This window comes from Lepisma saccharinum, chromosome 1 (assembly GCF_977018435.1).
Source record: "Lepisma saccharinum chromosome 1, izLepSacc3.1, whole genome shotgun sequence".
NCBI lineage: Eukaryota > Metazoa > Arthropoda > Insecta > Zygentoma > Lepismatidae > Lepisma > Lepisma saccharinum.
In genome coordinates, this window is record NC_139229.1 from 80,310,194 (window position 1) to 80,325,409 (window position 15,216).

Below are 15,216 nucleotides of genomic sequence, written 5' to 3' on the forward strand. Positions count from 1 at the left end.
TTAAATAAATAATTTATAGAATAATGTACATAAGAATTTTGTAGATATCAGAATCGCTTTTGGTGAAAGCACATTAATCTTGTAATAATTTAATGGTGTTTATTAGGCTCTAAGGAAGGAAAATAATGGGAAACAAAATATATGTACTTGTGGTGCGAAGCTCATATGAAAGGAAATGTAAGCCCACTTACAATTTTTTAAATTTAAAATTCAGTAATTTTTTATAGGAAATAATAGCAAACATTTTGTGTAGAAAAATATACAAAATACTAATCATGTTAAACCATAAATAGTGTCATTATTATTAAACAATAAATAAACATGGCAGCTGATATTTTTCAAAGTGTAGGGTGGTCCTTATCGGGACCAAAAAAAAAAAATGTTTTTAGTTTTTCAGTGGGGCACCCTGTGGTTAGGTTCTTTGTCAAGAGAAAGTAATACGGTATTTTTTTCATAATTTTTATGAAAGTTTCAGGGGTCGCTACCACATCATGAAGTTTTGTATTACAAATACGTAATACGGCTGATCGGAACTTTATTATAAGCAACTTAACAACAATATTAAAGATTGTTTGTAAGCTAAATCAGTAAAAACATCGAAATTTAAACTTAAACTTACTGGAACTGTTACGTACAAAACTCTAAACTTAAAATATATGTAGACGTACATACATTTACAATAGCTAGGTGGATTTACGCGCATCAGGGTATTTTTGTCTGTACTGTTTCACCAGCAACAACAAGTATTGTTTTTGTTCTTCATCTGTTGTATGCAATTTATTGTATTCTTCCATCAACGCCACTCCCAGCTCTGCAATATCTGTGAGATCGACATCTAGTGTTATACGTTTTGGACGATGATCGAGTCCTTCGCCATGCAAGGCATCCACCATCTTCTCTTTCGTTGCGAGAGTAACTTCATCATCGAAAAAAGCAAGCGCAACCAACTCTTTTGACAAGTACCACAGATGGCCTGTAAACTTCTTTAGAGCAACTTTGGCCGTTGCTTGATTGATTTTTTCGTACTCTTTTAAATATTTTAGAAGTTGCAGGTCATTTCTAGGTGCGCAACAACTAGAGGCAGCTTGAAACCAGTATCTCAAGTAAATTTTTACTGTAAATTCACAAATATCACAAACTCCCTGCTCTTCTTTTCTTGTAAGCTTGAACTGGTCTCTCTATGTATAAATAAATCTTCAAGGAATAGGTCGCATTAGCCATCCATCTCGTATGATGTAGTCCCGCACGTGCTCTAAAAGATATTCCTTCTTTAGGGATCCCTCCAAGGGATATAATCGTAAGGCTTAATAGTTCCTTGTAGTCATCTCGCGGCTGGAACAGTTCAAGATGATTCTGGGGAAAGGAGATCATAACTGTGGTAATATTTCTAATCTGTTTTATGGCAGAAGTATCAGTGGTAACAGTTTTAAAGTCAGTTTTCACTATTGTGCTCCAAGTTTTCTTAAATCTTTTGAAAATTAATAGTTCTGGACCAGTGGATGTTCCAAGCGCCTGAAGAACTATTGCTTCTAGCATAATTTCCATAATGTGGCGGGGACAAGCCAACCATACCATGTAGGGATGGCCAGATCCGGATCCTGGCGGATCCGAAATCCGGATCCGGTTGGGTCCGGATCCTTAGGATCCGGATCCTAAAAATTTTCGGATCCGGATCCGCGGATCCGGAATTTTCAGATCCGGATCCGGTACTTTCGGATCCGGATACGGTACTTTCGGATCCGGATACGGTACTTTCGGATCCGGATCCAGAACTTTCGGATCCGGATCCAAAACTTTCCGATCCGGATCCGGTACTTTTGGCCCGTTTTGCCATCCCACTTGCGCTTCTTTGGAAAGTAAGAATGTGTGTATAACATATTGTTACCTGCTAATATACATAATATACATACATACATATACATATATATATATATATATATATATATATATATATATATATATATATATATATATATATAATATACATACATACACATATATATACAGGGCCTCCCCAATGGCGCAGTGGTAGCGTTGTAGCCTTGTAATCAAGGGGTCCCGGGTTCGATACCCGGTGGAGGCACAAGTGGTTCGGATCCCACTTTAAACTGTAGGTCCAGTCCCGATTAGCCTTACTGTGCATAAAGTGCACTTAAAAAAACAAGAAATCAACATATATACAGGGTGACTGGTAATTAGATGTATTCCCTGAAAGGGGTTAAAGTAGAGATAATTTGCAATAAATTTGACCATATGATACCCCGTCCGAAAATTAGTAGTTTTCGAGATAATCGAGTTTCTATTGTTTTTTCTAAAAATGACAATTTTCCACATAAAAAGATGAATTGAGAAAAAACTGATAATTGTAGGAAACTTATTTAAGCGTTTTCTGATAGCTAACAAACAAGTGGTTCGTTTAAAAAAAAGTTTTTTTCCAAATAACAATCACATGTAAGTACCGGGTGGGTCTAAACTTACAAGTGATGATAAAAAAATGCACTCTTAGTTTACTTGGCAACGTATTAATAACAAAAATGGTATGACACGAACCGTACAAATTACTTAAATTACTTCCTTGACTCATCAGCTATCCAACAAGGTACAAATGTTGCTAACATTTACATTTGTGTACAAGAAATAATACTTCATTCATCTTCATGTGTATGGAATCAATGAACAATACAATTAAAGAACATTACACGTCTTGCTCAAAGTGGGCACCTCCGTTACGAATGCAGGCACGTAAGTTTTTACGGACATTTGTTCTCTTAACTCGTGATGTGATGGTGGCCTTGACGTGTTGACCAGCTGTTAAGATCCTCTCCCTGAATTCTTCTTGCGAGTTTACCGGTGCCTTGTCATGTGGCTCCAAATGTAAAAGTCGCAAGGCGACAAATCGGGGGATCGAGCCGTCCAGGGAATCGGTCCGCCTCGGCCAATCCATTTCTTTGGGTACTTTTCATCCAGCCACTGTCGCACGCCCAGGCAGAAGTATGGATGGGCGTAATCAACAATCATTTCATCGAGCCATTTTTCCTGCCCCAAATCTTAAATGGCATCACTTATGAACATTTTTTGCGGAATGGGATGGCAATGTTGTTGGAGGATGTGCCTCTAGCTACAAGACGTGACATGATTTATCAGCATGATGACTGCCCAGCTCGATCCCCCGATCGATTTGACGCCTTGCGACTTTTACATTTGGAGCCACATGACAAGGCACCGGTAAACTCGCAAGAAGAGCTCAGGGAGAGAATCTTAACAGCTGGTCAACACGTCAAGGCCACCATCACATCACGAGTTAAGAGACCAAATGACCCGTAAAAACTTACGTGCCTGCATTCGTAACGGAGGTGCCCACTTTGAGCAAGACGTGTAATGTTCTTTAATTGTATTGTTCATTGATTCCATACACATGAAGATGAATGAAGTATTATTTCTTGTACACAAATGTAATTGTTAGCAACATTTGTACCTTGTTGGATAGCTGATGAGTCAAGGAAGTAATTTAAGTAATTTGTACGGTTCGTGTCATACCCTTTTTGTTATTAATACGTTGCCAAGTAAACTAAGAGTGCATTTTTTTATCATCACTTGTAAGTTTAGACCCACCCGGTACTTACATGTGATTGTTATTTGGAAAAAAACTTTTTTTAAAACGAACCACTTGTTTGTTAGCTATCAGAAAACGCTTAAATAAGTTCCCTACAATTATCAGTTTTTTCTCAATTCATCTTTTTATGTGGAAAATTGTCATTTTTAGAAAAAACAATAGAAACTCGATTATCTCGAAAACTACTAATTTTCGGACGGGGTATCATATGGTCAAATATATTGCAAATTGTCTCTACTTTAACCCCTTTCAGGGAATACATCTAATTACCAGTCACCCTGTATATACAGGGTGTCATTTTAATGGCGCCCACGGACCAAGGAAACGTATAGAGGACATCAAAACAAACAACTTTTTTCAGTAACATTTTTCTCGTTGGAGTGTCGTTTCGGCGCTACAGTCGTTCAAAAAAGTCAGTTTTGCCGCCTGAATGCTAGCAACCACACACAACATTTGATTGCATTTGTGACGTCATATCCCGTCGTGAAGCGATGCGTTACAGGGTTTCCAGGAACACACATATTCTGTGAAAAATGACATAGCTACAATCAGCCACATTATGTACCGTAAAACAAAACGAGAAAACACGATCTGTAACCTAACAGGAAGTAAACAAACGATACGAAAAATGGTAGAAAGAAAATAGAATTCAAGTGGAAGTGGTCATATCGAATTTGTATCAGCTTGCATGTCAGATATTTACAAATCTAGTTACCAAGTTGGCATCTACAACTTAGTCTATTCACTTCGTCCTGACACACTGAACAGATGACAAAATAGAAATGAAATAACTCAAAATTCCAAAGGTAAGCAACACATAATATAATGTATATTCAGGGCATTATGAGGCAAGTGACAAAAATGGTTGAAAATACAGGGATATAAATAGTAGTAAAACCAACTCTCCGACGACTGTGTTTATCTACGCACCGGATACACATGTAATAGTTTGCAACTCTGAACAGGGCAGTATATTCGCTACTGATATATCATTAGATTGTTACTGTGGTTGTACGTGTTTTAGCCGTAATGTAACAACGTGAACCTCAGATACTTCCGTTATCAGCACAAAGTACCACAAGGCATCTGGACACAAACCTGTAGATATCAACATTGCAACGAGATTTGCAAATATAATTGACATGTAGCTGGGCGTAAACAGCCACATGTAAGTTGTAAGTACAATAAAAGTTATTGTTGTTGATATTTGACATGTAGGCTGAGACAAAATCCGATATTGACTCTTCATTTTGAATACGTTTTTTTACCATTTCTCATATCGTTGGTTCACTTCCCCCTTCCCCTGAGATGACTGCTGATCTTCTGGCTGGTAGGCTATGATGTTCGGTTTACTGGACGCCTTTCTCGCTTCGTTTTACAGCTAATAATGTGGTTGGTAGTTTGTCATTTTTCACAAAATTTGTGTGTTCCTTGCAACCCTACCGTGCGCTGTTTCGCCGCAGGAAATGAAGCCACAGATACGATCAAATGTTATGTTGGGTTGCCAGCATCCAGGCGGCAAAACGGTCTTTTTTGAACGGCTGTAGCGTCGAATTGACGCACCAACGTGAAAAATGTTACTGAGAAAAGTTGTTTGTTTTGACGTCCTCTACACGAATCTGTGGTCCGTGGGCGCCATTAAAATGACACCTTGTATAGTGTGTGTGCGCGCGTGCGCGATTTGTAATTAATTAATACCATTACAAGGGAGGTCTAAGTCTCCCCCTTCGATTTCCATGAAACTTGGCAGGTGTATAGAGGCCCCTCCCCCTTCTCAAATGTCAAGATGAGGAGAAATTGAAGTGGGGATCTGACCCCGAAACCATGTAAATATGGCATAGGAAGAAACAGGGAGCATAGGGCCTCTATACACCTGTCAAATTTCATGGGAATCGGAGGGGAACACAGGGCTCAGATCCTTACTTCAATTTGTCCTCATCTTGACAATTGAGGTGGGTTTTGCCCCCTAGAACAGATTTTTAGCCGAAACAAAAAAGAACACGTATTTCTTGGGCCCGTTTATACACACACCTGCCATGTTTCATGGAAATCGGAGGGGAACACAGGGGTCCCCACTTCAATTTGTCCTCATCTTGACATTTGAGGGGAGGTTGCCCCCTAGAACAGATTTTTTAGCCGAAACAAAAAAACACGTATTTCTTCCTTTGGGCCCGTTTATACACACACCTGCCAAGTTTCATGGAAATCGGAGGGGGACACAGAGGTCAGATCCTCACTTCAATTTGTCCTCATCTTGACCTTTGAGGGGTTTTGCCCCCTAAAACCGTTTTTTAGCTGAAACAAAAAAACACTTATTTCTTCCTTTGGCCCCACTATACGCCTGCCAAGTTTCATCGAAATCGGAGGGGGACACTTAGATAACCTCCCTTGTTAGTCTTACACTTTGTAATTATATAACACTGCATATATTATCATGTTTCATTTTAATTTGTAAAACTGTAACTGTAGAACAATTGTATAATTTTTGTATAACATTTCTATCTTGTTATATGTGTCAAAGGTTTCATCCTGGAATGGAATGTCTCACATTTATGTGTGTTTTCATTTCCAATACATTCGAATTAATACACATTCCTTTCAATGGCATTTACAAAATCACATCTGACATTTTATGTTAAACAAGTAAGATTATTTTTGTGCATGAGTGTGTTAGCCGATGCGTAGCAAAGTATTTTAGGAACAACACTTGAAAAAAATTCTTGTAGGACTAACTAATGAAAAATATCTTTGTAATCGAAGATCATAATACCTTTTAAGGTGTGGTAATATTATAATGGGATTGAGATGCGAAACTCTCGGATCCGGATCAGAATCCGGAATTTTCGGACCCGGATCCGGATCCGGATCCGTTTGGCCATCCCTAATACCATGTCCTTTTCCATCTTCTTCTCCAACAAAATACACGCTCCGTTCCTTGGACCAGTATTGGCTGAAGTAGTGTCAAAGCTGATGCATTTTATTTGATCGCAAAGTCCCCACACTAATAATGTCTCATATACTGCTGAAGCAGTGGCTTCTCCTGTCCCAGAAGCAAGTTTTGGCACTAGTAGTTGCTGATCGATACTCTACCTGACACTAGAATTGGAAGACGATCTACAGTTTGATATCCACAAATATCTATCATTTTTCCGTCCCAATGAATAGTAAGTGGCACGTTTGGCTTGAACACATTTTTTAAAGACTCAGCGATCTTCTGTCGAAACTTTATTCTTTCTCAACGAATGGAAGACTTGTTAACACTGTATTTCAAAGGATCACATCCAACACGTTTAAGAGTAGTTGTCAGGACGACAGCTGCTTGTCGGTTGCTTAATTTTGCAACATCGAGACTAACAGCCAAATTAGTGTCAAGAAGTTTCTTTCTACTTCGTTTCTTCGGAGGTTGAGGGATCTGGAACTGAAGATGTATCCGATAAATCGCTTTCAGAGTAGCAGTTAGATGTTCGCTCCAAGTGAAAATTACTAATTATGACTAAACTTTGATCCGCGGTACGAGCTCTAAAACGTAATGAAATGTAATTAAATTTTACTGGGTCTCATCTTTCAAGTAGGAGAAAGGAATGGTGTAGTCCCCGGTAATATTTTAGAAGTTGGATTTTAAGGCGAAGAGGGACAATAACGCACCAGGCATGCATTTATTCCAATATCGTCGGAATGAGCAATGCTACTAAAAAGATCTCCGCCAGAAATGAAGAGTATGAATTTCTCCCCATTTGGCAAGTGAAAGCGGTTTCTTAAGTTGATTATTACGCCTTATACGTCTTTGTAAAATATGATGAATTAGTATTTACAGAATCCCATGTATTCCTTATGGAGGAGCAACTTTAAATTCAAGTTACGGCTAAACCAATGGGAGTTTTGTATTTTCCTTCTGAAAATATAATCTTCAATGGATCCTCTACCCCATCATATGTTTTTTTCCGCCATCGGAAGTTTGATATTCCCAAGAGAACCAGTAAAGTAATTCTCCCATATGCGCAATGTTAAATTTCTGCCTATCTGCTACAGCTACCCCGCACACGCTTCACCCCTCGAGGCTCGTCGCGGAGGGCAGAGGGGGAGGGGCGAGAAGAGGTCTGTCTACTGGTCACCGAACGAGAAACACATGTTCGTTTTAGAGGAAAAATCTTTCTGATGGGTCCACCAGAGTAAACAAGCTTGCAGGGTGGGATTCGCGACCAAGGCATGCTAGGCAAGAAGGCCCTGGAAGCTATGAAAAGTAGGGACGGTAGAAAAACAAAAGCAGACAGCAGGGGATAGATTTCAGGTAGAAAGGCAGGAAACATATTATACAGTTTCTTGTAATATGCAGTAACGTACTTGAACAAGCCTGGAAAATTACGGGCAGAATACGGGAGAGGCATCGAGTTACTATAATAATTATGTAATTCTTCATGGATTTGTCTCAATATATATGTAACCGAACAAATACAGTACATATTTACATTATATCTATATTTATTTGGTTTACCATTGTTTACCTATTGTTTTACTGCAACTTGTACTTCTCCTCATTGCAATTTTTCGTTTCCGCACAATATATATTAAACTTTGGGACATCTCTGTTTCAAGAACGATGATTTATTAGTGCTGGGGTAGGAAATAAAACCAGTAGCGTACGCAGGATTTCATCAAGGGGGGTGTTATTTCGAAAACTTTCTACAAATTCACATCACCATTGTTTTATTACACTTTAATTAATTAATAAAAATAAATTAATTAATAATTATTATAATCAATTAGTTTAATTACTACTAATAATTACTACTAATGCAGCTGCTATTTATGAAAAAAATAGAACAAAATTACATTTCTTTTGTTTCTTTGTTACGAAATAATTGTCTAGTCAACGGTTATTTGTATATGATAAGTGAGACATTTTAAGTGTGAAAAAAATCCATAAAAACAAGCAACTATATTAAATTTATTGAAATAATCGATCGAAATATGAAATTCATTCAAGGAGCCGCGCTGGTCAAGTTTGACAACTTCGTGGGATATCCGGGTTCGATTCCCGGAATTGGTTGGAATTTATCCAACCTTGTCTCCGCACCCAGCCTCATAGCAATGGGTCTGAGAGCAACCCTGGGGGATGAAGGCTGCCGGAGCATGGTGCTGATCACATCACCTGCAAAATAGTTCGAGATCGAGAATCTTTGGGGCCCACCACACCACTACGTGTGCCTTCATGGCACGGTGCTATATGCACGAGGGAATTTACGTTACCTTTACCTATGGAACTCGCCCAGGATGATGATGAAGCGCGAGAATACATGTTGCTGAATTCCACTGAGTCTATGTTTTCCTTCAAAAGTAAGTTTATAGACATTCCAACACATTTATCACTTCTAGGTGATTCACAAAGCACTTCTTCAACATTATTTAATGATGTGGATGTAGACTCAGCATCACTTGAGAGTGCACAAGGGGATGTGAAATCAGTACCGGGAAGAACGTTTGCAATAAGGTCAGCACACTGCGACGAAGCAAGGAATTTTCACAATTCTCGCGAGAGTCACTGCGCGACTTTTTGCAAATCAAATTGCAAAATTGAACTTGGCGGCCGCTTAGATTGTGTTTGGAATGTTGTGTTTTTCTTCATGCTGCATGGGAATAATAATTCAAATTATTATTATTAATACTGTCGCAGATCTTTGACTGTGATAAATTAGCCATTTTCAATTTTTTTCTACAGCATTTTCCATAATATTTCAAAAGCTCAAGGGGGAGGTTTGAACCCGGTAACCACCCCCCCCTTGCGTACGCTACTGAATAAAACGGTGTTATTTTGTTCACAGGGCTTTTTTAAATCTCCCTGAACAAATTGTTCGGATAATTTTGGGATGCTCTGTGATTTCGGACGATAAATAAACACGTTTTTGTGTATTGAATGTTTATTTTGCTTTTACTGAATGTGAATTTCACACTGAACGTATGTTAAAATAAAAAAAATAAAAAATAAATAATAATAATAAAAAAACCTTTACATTTCCTACTTTCAAGCATACTACTACAGAGCATTCCCTGACATTCGCTACGAGACTCGGCGCCAAGCTGCCCGGCATCAGCGCTTGTCTTTCCCGGTGAACGGGTCAGCGACAGTCGCTAGAATCGCCTATTAAAATTACAGTTTTTATATTGTGTACTAACCTTGACTACAGAAGGTGTTAAAAATGATGTCCCTCTGCTGCAACATATTCCTGGCATCTCCGAAGGAAATTGACATTTACACGTGCAAGTTCGTCTACTGTAATTCTCCCGATTTTTCGTACAATACTCTCTTTTAACTCACGGATGGTGTGCGGATTGTCTTTGTATACTTTATTTTCCCATTTTTCTTTCCTCTTTTATTCAGAACTGACCCTGTTACTCTAAACATTTTTACGAGGTTTAATATAAGCGACTGTCGCGGACCCATTCACCGGGAAAGACAAGCGCCGATGCCGAGCCGCTTTCCGCCGAGTCTCGTACCAAATGTCAGGGAACGCTCTGTATTTTGCCGAATTTACTTTCCATCATGGAAATACTTTGGAAATGATCAGAATTCCATCGAATACTATGTTTACTTTTTCTTCGTACCAGGGAACTATTTCAAACAGATTCATACAGTGATCCACAAATAGACAAACTTTGTCAGATTTTTTCGTGTATATTTCAAACATTATGCTTTTCAAGGAATACTGATTGTAGCCGCTGAGTCCTTCAGGAACAACGGACTGGCTAAGCGTGGATCTAAAGTGCATTTTGGAAAACTTGAAAGTGGTATGTTTTCCATCGAAGTTCATTCTCTATGTATGTATGTGTGTGTGTGTATCAATCCTTTTTTAAAAAATATCCGGTTTCCTTGCATCATTTGTTCATAAACTCCTAATCTGCGAAAAATGGGCAAATTATCCAGGCATTCTCCAGAATCTAATGTTTACACTGATAAATGATAGCTGTTTCCTAACTTCTGTCACTCTAACAAAAGATAACCTTTAATAATCAGTTTTCAATTTCCCAAGCGTTTACAAAATTAAACCCAATTTTCTTATGTTATTACTTAATTAACCCCTAATCTGTAAGTAAGTATTAATATATATACGGGAGATAGGGCCAAGGCCCTTCGAGGGCTATCAAGCCATGGGTTATTATATTTTTATATATATATATATATATATATATATATATATATATATATATAAACACACATATATATATATTCACTGATACTTTATTTTCTAACTGTTGTCACTGTAACAAAAGTTACCTCTTTCTGATACATTTTCAAGGACAAAGGCAAGAAGCAAGCGGGGTGTGAAAGTTTTTCTGGTATTTTACATAGTGCTTTTAAAGAAATAAACTGTACTCATGTTGGTACCCACAGTTTTGTTTTCCAAATTTCTCCTTCAACTTCATGTGTTTTACAATGGACAGTGTAAATCTATTTATGAACAAACAAATGGACACATCTCTATGGGTTACAGCTCTATCGGTGAGCTTTTGGCACATACAAATCAGAACTTTTACCTAGTGTTTCTTCCCAAAGTGCACTGCGTGATGACGTCAAGTTGAATATCCATTGTGCTGCTATTGAGGCAAAGCGTGTCCTCTGCTTTCTTGGTTCTCTTTTTAATTCGCTGTAAAACAAACCGATTGATCAAAATAGGAAGCAGTTGGCCTACTATGCCGCTTGTTGTATTTTCGCTTCAATATAAGCAGGATATTTAGCCTTTAGCCTATTTGACCCAAAGTATCGTATGTTCACAATATTTACTTTTGTATCCTCACTCCACGTGACGTTTCACGCTCTTCATAATAGAATATGTAGTTATGGTATATGATAGAATGTTTCTTCATATTTCTGACTCATAACCTGGTGAATTCAAATCAAAAATCTAATGGTTAGTCCTAAATATACGTACTAAGCATATCTTCTTGCATATTTTCGCAGAACATTCTGACAAAGTTTCACAGTCGATATAGTCGCCTGATTTTATATAAAGGATGTGCAAATTTTAATTTCCATGAAAATTGTCAATGAAGGTGAAGGTCTTTGAAATATCTTGAATAAACATGTGTGGGTTTCAAGTAAATTGCTACAGAGAAGTTTTGTTAGTACTGTTAGTTTATGTATTCTGCGTAAAATTGCCATATTGTGTTGCCAAAAATTTCAATGTTCGTAAGAGAAAAAAAGTATCTGTATTTGTTTCGGTCACTTAAAACAGTTGTACATGTTGATTAGAACAGTTTTTTTTTGCTTCGAAAGAGAATAATAACTCACTTTCAAAGTTATTGTAAATTTTTCATAACAATGACGTATTGTATATCTGTCCATTTCAATAGATTTTTAGCATAACTTATGTTGTTTTTTTCATTTTCCTAATGTTCAACCTCAGCCATGATATTATTATACTTTCTAGTAATTACGTGTTGAATATGTTACACAGACAAATTATGTATGAATATTTTTGTGCGTGTGTGTGTGGTTTGCGTGATTATCTGTGAAATTGAACGTAATTACTTACATCTTTATTTTTTTTAACCTGACACATGGTTTTAGTTTGCAGTAAATTGTGTTGTGACAAATAGTAGTTAATAATAATAATAGTAAATAATATAATATTTTGATCTATTTTCCGAAGGAAATATTATTGCGGAGACCTTCATGGTATAATGTACGTGAGCCCTAGATCATGCAATATGCACAAATCTCGATTTCTAGAACAAGAATATATGTGCCGTTCAAAATGTTCTGGTTATATGGTTATATACAGAAGAGGCGATTGAGTGCCAAAACTAGGAGGGAAGGACAGCTTACTTTCTCTTGATAAATAAGAGGCCATAGTGCGGGGACAAAAAGTAGGGGGCAACTGCCCTCAACGCCTCCCTAATATAATAGCCGCCACTGGTATAATATATATATACAAACACATTGAATTATTGTAAGGAGTATAGTTATTACTCCTATTAATAATAGCATTATATTTTGTGGTTAAATGGGATAATAATAACAAAAACAGAGGGAAAAAGTAATCATAAATAAATAAATATGTTGTGTTAAGAAACAACGTGTTTATATAATATGCTCTACGTCATTATCACTGGTTTGCAATACGTTTCTCCCACTCTTGATGAACAACCATTAGAAATGAACACGTTAAAGAATAAATAAATATGGAAACTTAAAAGCATTTTTTTCCCCTATGTATTGCGACTTTTGGCCCACCCTGTATGTGTGTATATAATGGTTGTACGCTCGCACACACATTTCTCTATCTCTCTCTCTCTCTCTCTCTCTCTCTCTCTCTCTCTCTCTCTCTCTGTGTGTGTGTGTGTGTGTGTAATCTTTTCTCATTTGGCGTTTTTTTTTTACTTTTCGGATGCTCTTTATGGGTCACATTTTTAGATTGCGATTTTCAAATCAGCAATGTGGGAGAAAGCCAGGAAACTTATAATTCGGTAGAAAACGATAGTTTACCGGTTGACTGAAGGGCAGGTTTTTGCGACTAGTCGGTATGGTATCTGACTGCCACGCGAGATACCCGGATTCGATTAAGGTTGGAATTTTTCCAGCCTTGTCCCCATTTAAAACGGCTCCGGTTTTCACCCAGCCTCAAATCAGTGGTTACCTGGAAGAAACCGTGGGAGGTGAAGGCGGTCGGAGAGTGGTGCTGATAACATCACCTCCAAAGCGGTCGAGATCGAGAATATGTGGGGCCCTATACCCCACATCCACTAAATGTGCCTCCTCTGCACGGTCCTACATGCACGGGGAACTTTGCCTTGACTTCCAAAAGACGAGACCAACGTTGAGACGTGCTTCTCTAAAGACTGAAAACACTGAGACCTACTGTTCGACACTCTCGTCTCGTTGGATAGCTGGTCAATCAGAATGTGTGGCCTTCGAGAAATTAACCTAAACCAAAGTCGCGCTAGACCTCAGAACTCGAAGGGATTGGTACAAGTTTGTTACATCTCAATATTGTAAATTGTATTGACAGGGCCGAGAACAAGACAAACTTTGTAAAATCGAGACGAGACAGAGACCTACTGTTCGATAATGACCCCCGTTGGAGACTTTGGTAAACTGTAATGTAGGCTATGGTGTTTGAAAAATACCCAAAAACATAAATACATTATTATTTAATTTATCACATAAAAATGGGAGTAAAGTTAATTCATTTCATTCCTCTGACGACCTAGGGCGCCCGAAGATTTTTTGTCTGCAGGAAGGTGAGGCATGTCTTCATCTTTAGTCATTAGGAAAATATATATTACCTATATTAATATTATTATTATTATTAGGGCTGAGCTGATAGCGATGCCGATGTATCGGTATCGGCCGATACCAGTGATATCGGTATCAGAAAGTATCGGTTGGAATTCTTCCACCGATATCAGCCGACACTTTCCCGGCATTTTGGTCCTTCACGAGCTCCGCAAAAATGCCGCGCAACCCTTTCGTAGAGTCTAATTATCCTGGAAATTATGCAAAAGTCAAACTTTCTTTTCACGAATTTTTGCACCAATTTTGCAAGACAAACTATATTTCTTTATGACATAATATATATTTTAATATTCTGATGCAATTCTTGAATATTATAGAGCAAATTTCTTGGTAAATCGATACATATAATTGGAGAAGAATATTTACACACCAATATTGATCAATATTTTGAACAAATTTTAATTATTGCAATTTTCAAGTATCGGTATCGGTGAGAGTATCGGTATCGGTGAGGGTATCAGCATCGGTATCGGTTCAAAGTGGTATCGGCTGAGCCCTAATTATTTTACAGATCATAAAATTCTAATTGAATTCATAATACTTTGGCATTGTTGACAAGTTCATATTTGAGTCCACTATCATTATAAAATAATCGAGAAAATAAAAACATATAGAGATCACTTTCTCTGCTCTCCTTCATGGTATCCCTGATGCATGATTTTACGCGCCGAAAGATTCTGCAGAAGAAAAAAAAGTAATTGAAAATACCGTCGCGTGTATTGTCAATGTCAGTTTCCGACTTCCGTAAATGATTTCTGCACTTTCTAGATCCCGAAAACGAAAGTCTAGAAATGTCAATACAAATTCAAAATTTAAATTTCATGAACTTGTTCCAGATATCTCAGGGGGAGAAGTTCTTTCCCATCTGGTGGCTTCTTTCCAGACGCCACAGCAACTCTCATATTGCAAGAAAGTTGACCGAGGGTTTGGGTGTTCCTCGCTCCCATCAACAGTCATAAATTATATTGCCGCTAAGTGGACGAGGGAGGCAGCTGTGGACTTTGCGTGCTCTTCGAACGACCCGCCTCTTGTGCAGTATTCCCTTGCGCAGTGTTTCCAACGAGTGTAAACCTCGGCAAGTTTTTAATTGTCCCCCATCGCCTTCAAAAAGTTTTGCCTGTTGAGGTATAATTTGTTTAATAATGGAAAGATTGAAACAATGAATATATATAGTTTGCCTGTAGTGTCTTCTACTCAGAGTTACCGTTCCACACAGTTGCCATCACGTTCGAAGCATTTGTGCCAGCGTTTTATCCAGCCCTCAAAACCAGTTTGGAAAAATTCCACAGAACACCCCCTCCCCACCGTTCAG

At 37.9% G+C, this 15,216-nt stretch overlaps 1 protein-coding gene across 1 annotated transcript in view; it reads left to right on the top strand.

The window, feature by feature from the left end:
* LOC145983001 (pickpocket protein 28-like) overlaps window positions 1-15,216 on the top strand; it is a 109,795-nt gene that overhangs the window by 3,107 nt on the left and 91,472 nt on the right. The window lies entirely within an intron of this gene.